This window comes from Miscanthus floridulus, chromosome 1 (genome assembly GCF_019320115.1).
Source record: "Miscanthus floridulus cultivar M001 chromosome 1, ASM1932011v1, whole genome shotgun sequence".
In the NCBI taxonomy this organism is placed as follows: Eukaryota; Viridiplantae; Streptophyta; class Magnoliopsida; order Poales; family Poaceae; genus Miscanthus; species Miscanthus floridulus.
Window position 1 is genome coordinate 159,057,261 of NC_089580.1, and position 9,808 is coordinate 159,067,068.

A 9,808-nucleotide genomic window follows, 5' to 3' on the forward strand; every position below is an offset into this window, starting at 1 on the left:
GATATTCCGTAAGTTCGTGTTCGTTTTCGTGTTCGGTTTGTCCGCTTTCGTTTTCGTTTTCGTATTCAAATGTAAAAGTAGAAAACGGTTGAGGAGTTCTCCGTTCGATTCCGTCCGTTTTCATCCTTACATGCTTGTAGCACTAAATCCTTATAATTATCTGGCAATTCTACCATGCTTACATCCAGAACATGATCATTGTTGATCTTAGATGCCATCTTAAACTAGCAGATGGTCCCACCGGGCGTGCTAAAAAGTGTGTTGACACAAAATGTGACGCACTGTGCCTCACACACAGCAAGCCGAAAAGCGTAGCTTTAATCGGGTTCCCGGGCGTTTTGTTATCCGGAAGCGTGCCAGTCAGTTTGACCTGAAAACTAACAAGGGATAAAATAATTAAATGTCAAACCGGAACATGTCGGGTAATACCAGACAGTTTCACATATACGGCCCTGAAGCCACTTACAACGACATACAGCTATAGAGAGCTGTCTGCCAATGAGTTCATAAACCGTTTCGGCTAATCGTAAGATGAATGCACGTGGAAACCTGAACGCCGAATACACATGCATGGGAAGACATATTTGAACAAGTGAAATTAATTATGAGTTAACGCATAACCAAACTCGGCAGTCCAGCCGAATTGGGGTCCATGAAGAAGGAACGTGCAAATAAAAATGATTAAACTAATCCAAAACCTGCATCTGCCGCACGACACCTGGTTTTGTTAAAGCTTAAACATGATTAACATGCATGAACCCACGACATGTGACAACCTAGATTAAAATAATTCGGCCATTATGAGCACACTATCTAGTTGCAAAGATATTATGAAAAAGCAATGATCGTTGAAACACGAATAAAACCACAAGAGAGAGAAGGCCGAACAATATCAATCTAGATTGGGCAGAAGTGTGTTACAAATATATGTATATAAAATGTTCCGTAACATGCAACACTGGATAACTTAATGAATCTATTTAGATTTGCCATATCTAAAAGAGCCGATAACTATCTTGCTTTCACTAAGCATATTGAGTAAACGCCTGCCGCACGGTATCTACCCATACACAAAGCATAAGCAAAGACTTCTTGATTGTCAAGCAAAGATCCGCCGCACGACCATTGAAAACAAACAAGACTACTTGCATCACATCTAAATCCACCGCATGATACTAAACATGATAACAAGGTTGTCAGAACTTATGGAGGTCGATGGATCGATGATTCCTCTCGAAGAACTCGACGACACGACAAGAGGACTCGAAAGTTGGCACGGGGCCGGTTGTATTGATTTGGTTGTGAACCCCTTTTACAATGGCCGAGGGTCAATATTTATACCCTAGACAAAACGTGAGTCCTAGAGGACTACGATTTACAAAGGAACTTCTAAGCAAACTTGGAAACTTACGATTCCTTACCCTAAACTTATAGATTCCTTTATTATTACAACTCTCATCTTTCCGATCGGTCTTGCCTGCCTTCTTCTGTTTTCCCGAATGGAGTTACCGCCTTCTAGAGTAACCGACCGCACAAGCATTTAGCCGACCGCTTGTTTTGTTTGCCGAACACCCTTCTTCCCGCATGTGGGTCTACCTGTCATCTTCCAGAATCGACCAAAATCCAGTGTTAACACTCTTACCAAACACCAAACACCAAACAGAGTGAACATTTGTATAACTATTTATGATTGCAGGGGCACATGCCCCCCTCCATGTGTAGAAATAACTCAATCTTACCTCTTAAAAGGAAAAAAAACCACATATATATAAGAAGAAGCATGAGTGATTTACATGTTTTTATCTTAGCTTTTAACAGAACAAATCTAACCACCATAGTGATTTTCAATGTAAGAGAAAAGTACATGGTTTGAACCTAGTTGAATTAACATGTCCAAGAAAGAGTTTGACTAATCATTCTTGATAGTTACAATTATCCAACATGGTCAATGGATGTAAAGTTCAACGTATCATCCTATGGATTTATAGTGGCATTCAAAGCACCATATGATAGAGCATCAATGCTTATAGATCACAAAAAGAGTTTTTTATAAAGTACCATACACATCTAGATAAAAATGTGTATCTCATGGATGTAAATCTATGCACTTTATGGCTAGCTCTCAAAGAGTGCTATGAGCAACACATGGAAGTCATTCTTATCAATGCCAACCATGATTATCCATAGTTTCATTTGTAGGAATTTATATTACTATGTTTGTCCTAGAAGAATTCTTAAATTACCTCAGGTCAAAGTGTATGATAAACTTCTACAAAGGAATCATCACTAACATCATCCTAAGTCCTAACAATGTTCTATTACTTTAGTGCGTTTGAAATTTTAGAATCATGGCAAGCTTAATGCCATGCTATAATGTCTCCAAAGAATTTTAATGGTAAAAGATAATGCAACAAGGAGAATCAACCCGTGCATCTCCTTGGGGTCAAGGCATTTCACCAAAATGTCGCACCTTCAAACACTACATTGATCTGTATTAGAAATCCAATGGACATATCTATCCATCCCAATAATTAAGATATAGAGCACACTTCAATGTTCAGTCTGACTAGTTCCACGGGGGAACCTAAGAAGAAACTAGACTCTTAGTCAGCAAGAGGGCCTTATAAGCACGAATAATATGATTTTTCAAATTTGTTTCATATGATCTGTTTCGAGATCAGGATTTTCCTACCATTTTGTAGATTAGGGATGAAAATGAACATGACTAATCTAGATAACCCCTCACTTGTTTTTAGTTTCATATTATTTTGTTAAGATTGAAATTTGGAATGAGAATGAACACATGACTAGCGAGATAAGGAAAGCGATATACGGTCAAGAACCCATCAAAAGTGGTAGGAAACTAGGAACATAAAATGGAATTTGTCCCACACCATGTGCAAGCATCCAACATCTATGTCTTGATTAAGTCAAACACACTAGAAAGTAACATGATTAGTCTCCCAATATCTAACACAAGCAGGCACTAAGGCCCGAGGCTGAAAGCCCTATGCTTGGTTTTAGTAATTAAGACAACTAGTGGACTAACCTTTTGGTAAGTATTGTATAAGCTAGGTTAGGTCCATACCAAAGTGGTGAGCAAGCCTTGGAGATGGATGAAGGGTGATCAATCCAATTGGAGCAAGCTCACACTTGGAAAAGAAGAAAGAGAACAAACAAATCCCTATGGTGATCAAAGCAAAGGTACAAGATAGGGTTTTATTTTGTTGGCCAAGACGCAATAGAGTGCATGGTAAGGTTTAGGATAGATAGCCATACCAAGAGAGGAACACTAAAGTCAAATTGGTTATCTAAGTGCCACTAGGTGTAAAATGACTTTGCATATGTATTAGACCTAGTGACGTGCTCAAATGCAAGTGAAAACCCTTTAAAATATGTTTTGAAAATGCTAACTCGCATGCACATATGTTAGTTGGACACTTGAAGGATTTAGCACATTTGAAAAAGGGACTGGTTTGAAGCTGTTTGAGGCCTATCTGCTGGCACCGAATTTGTCCGGTGTTGCCCTGTAGAGAGCACCAAACGAAGTGCTATGGTATAGCCGTATAGGGGTGCACAGGGTCACTTAACACCGGCTAGGGTTATCCACTATATTTGTATGGTGGTTACCAACTGACATGCTCTGGACTGGCGGTGTGAAGCACCAGACTTGTTCGATGAGCAAAAATCCTTACTAGAGCCTCTCTGGTAACCACCGGATCTATCCGGTGGTGCACTAGGGGCCGAGCACCGGACAATGCACCGCTAATATAGCCATTAGGGGAGTTAATAGCTAGTTTTGTGGGCCACTGTTTGAGTTGCCACCGGATTTGTCTGGTGGTACTAATAACCAAGCACCGGACAAAGTGCTAGGCTGCATGTTTCCCATAATGCTTCATCCAATGGTGCTGTTCTGTGGGGACCAGACTTGTCGGTGCCTACACAAATAGCCCACATGGGGCTTATGAATAGTTGTTGGTCGGCTCTTTGAGAGTACTCTTGGCATTCTAAGCAATCCAACACACTTGTGGGCCTTCAAGAACACCTCACACTCATCTTTTGACTTATGCTTGATCTAAAGTGAAATTGGGAGAGACCTAGTGCATTTGCTTTGTTGATTTGCATCTAGTGGCATTAGTTCTTCAATTAGGTTGTGGTTTTATTATTATTCTTGGTGGTTGTCGCCACCAAGATTGCTTGAGCAGTTGTGGTTGTTGAGGGTTGTGTTTGTGATTGTTCTCTGCCTCCAATCGGTGATTTGGGATCCCACCTCGCGTAGTTCCAAAGGGATACTCTACTGGAATGCTTGTGGCTAGTTGGAGTGCACCTTGTGCTTGATTCTTACGGCACACAAGTGCACAACTAATATAGTCATGCATGCTTGAACAAAGGCACAACTCACAACAAACATAATAATAATAGACTAGACTAATTGGCACCATTTCTTCGTTCAAACTCAACAGCTTACAGGTCCTTGAAGTCATTCATGACATTAGGATCACTTTCTGCATATTCTTTGTACTTAGTTATGACAACTAGGATTACTTTGTTGTGCTATAGTGTGCTTAGCCATGAACTTTACTTGTCATAAGTAAGGACCATATTCTTAATGTGATCTTGACTAAGGACATGTTGGATGGCTTTTTCTAGAAACTTATTTCAATCAAGTTTTCCAATGATGTTGTACAACAAACAGGGTTCCAAAAATAATTTCCTAAATAAGTTGGTCAACGAAAAACTATGTAGAAGTTTCCTATGATAATGTTCTCATGAAAGTTGTGTGAAGAAAGTTATTATGAGAATTTATCTGATAAAAAGGTTAAATGTTGTGTATAAATATATAACTTTCAATTCAAAAATGAGAAGTTGTTTGTTTATGAAAGAATCTTTGGGTGACAACTAGGATTACTTCTTTGTGCTAGAGTGTGCTTAGCCATAGACTTTAGTTGTCGTAACTAAGGATCATATTCTCTATGTAATCGTGACTAAGGACATGTTGGATGATTTTTTTTTCCTAAAAACTTATTTCAATCAAAATTGTCCAAAGATGTGCAACAAACGGGGTTCCAAAAATAGTTTCCTAAATAAGTTGGCCGACAAAAAACATATGTAAAATCATTTTTATAAGTTGCCTACGACAACGCTTTCATGAAAGTTGGGCAAGGAAAGTTATTTTAGAATTTATCTAATAAAAATGTTATATATAAAAGTTGTGTATAAATATATAACTTTCAATTTAAAAATGAGAAATTTTAAAAAGTAGAAGGATACCCCATGCGTTATTGCGGAGATCATGAATAATTTAGAATACAATTAGACAACTTATATTTACTTGTATGAAGGGATAAATTATTAAAAATAAATTTTAGTGGATTGTTTGGTATGCTAACATGGATAAGTAAATGTATGTTGATATGGAATGAGGTGGCTTGTTGACATAGTTAGGTACCATAATTAGCGGGTATATTATCATACATATAGTTAAGAAGTGTCCGTGGTCGTTACATTTGCTCCGCACGGCAAGCAAGGCCCCTATCACTCCCTCATCTCCCAAAGTCCCAAACAACACCAAACAAATCGATGTAGACTTAATTCTAAAAGTTTGCAACATCAAACAATGCTCATGCGTTTCAATATTTGGTTCCTATGCCGCTAGGGAAAAGCACTGGCTTGCTTCCGATAAATTCATGTGGTCATCTACATTAACTCGGTGACCACTTCACCACCCACCCAAACAAAAGAAATCCAGATAGAGCAAGGCCTTATTCTACCCCACTTCGGGGACAGCTCTTATTGCTAATGTTATAAACACGGCTGCAAGGAGGTTCTCTTTCCTCCTCCTTTGTATCCTTTATATAAATATAAATATAAATATATAGCTAACTAAAGGCGGTACAACTCATCAATAGACGTACGGATCAATAGTAGAATTCCACACACTGATGATACCAATTTTTGACCAAGCAATGGATTGAACAGCTATATCTGAATGGTGCAACCGATATGTTAACTATCTTGCAGTTTGCGCCGGCGTCTCTTGGGAGATCTTAGATCCATCGTCTGTGGCTCCTTCAGTATCAGATTCGATCTCTACAAGTTTCTATTTGACACCTAATCCAGACGACCATTCTCCCAGTTCTGCAGTCTTCGCGCGCTCTCCTGTTCTATTTGGGTCCATGGTTGCACCACTATCCTTGTTTGCAGACTGGTTCAGAGTAGATGATGGTTTTGCCGCTGTATCCCTTGAGGATGGATCCTGGAGTTTCTCCGTGCTCGATTGACTCTGCTTTTCAAACATCATCTGCAGATACTTTCCTTGCTCTTCAATCTGCAACTGCAATTTTCTCTGAATCTGCAATATAGGAATATATGTATCATGTTAGGATAAAGTGAGCTTCATTGGCATTAATGTTGGGCACATGCTGCATCATGTTAAGAGAAAAAGCACTAATGGAATCAACACCAACTAAATTTAGAAATAGTACCTCAAGCTGTTCATGAAGACGTTTCTGGACTTCCATCTGAAGGCGCAGTGCTTCAGTACGATCCATGCTCCTATACAAGAATAGCCAATATCATGAAAGAGTATTCCAAGAAGTAACCAACAAAGATGATGGCATGATGCAATTTAACATATAGGAAAACCTCAAAATTAGATTTTTTGTTTCAAAAGAAGCAAGAAAAGAAGTGAATGGAATGGGCTCAATACGCATCATGACAATTCCAGAACTAGAAGAGGGTGTTGACACATGCATCTACACTCAGGGCATGATCTATGCTCGGAGTATCTATTACTTGTTAAATTTCAGACCATGATTGTAATTGTAAAAGCATTGCTATTGTAAAAAGGCCCTTCAAGAATAGATTTGAAACAGCTTGTAGGCAATTCATAGCCCTCAAAATTCTTTAATGCATGGTAAATAACGCAAATCAATGGATGCAAATGTGTCAATTGAGAACAGTCCGGAAATAGATCAATTCTAGGGCAGCAAACCTTACATGCTCAGACACACTTTAGTATCATTATGAACAAAAAGCAAAGCATATTCCTAAAAACCACTATCATCCAATTAGACATGCATAAATTGGCAAGTAACTAGCAATCCAAATGGCAAAGACGATACTTTTAATACCCTGCCATCATTTCAAGAGATGTACAAAGAATAATTTTCTTTAATTCATACTCCCTCTATTCCAAATTATAAGACGTTTTGGCTTTCCGAGATACATAGATTTTGTTATGCACTTACATATACCCTATGTCTATATACAAAGTAAAAGCAATGTATCACACAGCAACATGATACCAGTTTACCACCAAATGAGACAAATAGCACACCAGAAAGTGAAATTAGGGATTACATACGGTAATTATTCACTCACGTTTTCAGGTCCAGGACCAGCTCTTCAGCAGCTGTCCTTTTTTCCGATTGTACCTGCATAATGAGTTACAAAAGTATAATATTAACACTAACAATTCACAGTTATTTTGATATTGCTACACGTATGCATGCTGTCTGCAACACAGAATTCCTCATGACATGGTTACCATGACACAAATAAATAAATAAGATGAAAGTTTCATGACCCCTAGACATTTGCCATGCAAAATGTAATCCACAACACAAAGAAGATAGGTTGGGAAGAGTCCAGGCGAGATAAACCTTCAGACAGGTCTGGTCTATAGCGAGCTGTGTGGTACTTCTGCAACACAAACCAGTTCAGATAAGAAAATGAAAAGGTCTCCTTTGGGCATGGATACTACTTAGAAAGCTAAACAGCAAACCTGCAGATGGCTTTTGACATGATATATAGTCAAACCATCAACTTTCATAAGCTTTAGCACGCCCTTGGGAGTAGCTTCTGAATAGGAATAAGAGAAAAGAACACATGCATTCAATGATGTGATATAGGGTTCATAAATTAAACTATTTGAGGGAAAATGACAACAGGCCAGACATACTTTCGCTACCGCCAAGCTGATTTACAGCATCTACAAAACATTCATGGAGTTCTGGGGTCCATCTCATCCGTTGTTTAGCAACTGAAGCATTGCTGCTATTGGGAGGACTAGCAACAGGGCAAGTCTCCATACTATGAGATGAAGCTGACTGGTTTACTGCAGGTGGTGATGTAGCTGAGTTGGAAGTTTGAATCATGGCCTATAACAGAAAGGAGTAACAGTCATAAAAGAAACATAAGTCATTACAGCTAGTGTCACAGAAATTACAGGGCTACAAGCCTACGACTATCTTAAACACAGACAACTGGGTGCCTATATTGTACCAAAGAGGAGATGCAGCAACAGCACTTTAATTTTCCAGCGGTAACCATTTAGCGTTAATAACATGAAAAGTTCTTAAAGGATTCTAACATGGTATCTCCAGTGGTCAATCTAACATGTACAATAACACTATTCAAATGAAAATATGTTGGGAATCATTTCTGCTATCTTCACCGCCAATTCAATAAGACATCTTAAACAACTAAAAACTGGAGCTAGACCAAATTACTTGCACAACATTAGGGCTTCTCAATTTCTCATAAGGGGTAAGGCCGGGGAACCTTCATTTACAGATGTATGTCACAGAAGTATGTGCAAAGCAAAAAAAAAAAAAAAAAAAAATCTCCAGTTTCAATGACTAAAATACATAAAATATTTGCACAAACCTACCAGTAGGTTTAGTATCAAAACTAATGTCATAATAAAGAAGAGAGTATTTCTAAACTTCCAGAACAGAAGATGGAGCTACAAGTTTACTCATTATGGTTCTGCAGTTGCGTACTTTTGAGTGTGAATCAGTAGCTGTTGCGTCTAGAATATCTTTCCAATCATCATTCATTATATCTGCCCACCAATCATTCTGTTTAGCAGTCTCATCAGATGTCATAGCAGGACGTATACTCTGGATTCGATTATCATCAGGAGCAGCAATATTATCTGTGTACAGTGGTGAAACATCCATAGAAGATGTGAACCAGGCTGCCTCAGTGTGTGTTCCTGGGGTATTATCAGATAGAGACTGGAAAGCTTCAAAACTGGATGACTGAGAAATATGGGGTGCAACCATTGACTGGCTATCATGGTTAGACACAGAATCAAGTGGACTAGCAGAGTAGCCTGAATATGGTGCCCCGATAACACCAGCTCTTGGGTGCAAACTAGCAGACTGATGTATGTCATTACGCAAGGGCATAGAGTCATCAGGCAGCTGCCTCGACATAGGAATATGCTGGGGGTTACAAGGCCTTGGGAAGCACCCTTTCAAAGGATTTGGCAGAATAGGCAAAGAGGATGACATTGCTCCCAAAACTCTGCTCTTTTGAGACTGCATCAGATTAAACCTCCTCTTTTAGAACAGTGAACAAGCTTTGTTTCTTTCCCATAAGTCACTTTTGGTACCTTTCATCACCTTGAGAAAAGCATTAATCCATTACTCTGCAAACAGAAGAGAAGTTCAATTAAATAAGGGTAAAATATTGAGAAGTGATGTGAAAATAATGTAACTGAGCAAACATAATTAGTGTCAATGGCATTTGGTAATTTGTCATATGCAAGGAATACTTTGATCAATGTGGGTTCAACATCTTTGCAATTGAGGCAATAAAGAATCAGTAAATATTTTTTTGCCAGGGTCAAGGTATCATCATTCAATCCATACTTTCTTTGAAGCTAGAAACCGGCACATTATGCCATAATAACTGATACCTTGACAAGGTTGCACTGACCTCAACTGTCATGTGGACTGTGGAGTCTCTACAATGAGAGGTGCAAAGAGGTAGGCCAGGTTCCTAGGTGAAAGCCTAC

General features: G+C 38.8%; 1 pseudogene; it reads right to left on the minus strand.

Moving 5' to 3' along the window:
* Positions 1 to 6,010: 6,010 nt before the first annotated feature.
* LOC136466176 (protein PHOSPHATE STARVATION RESPONSE 1-like) lies at positions 6,011 to 9,353 on the minus strand (annotated as a pseudogene).
* Between the last annotated feature and the right edge of the window lie 455 nt (positions 9,354 to 9,808).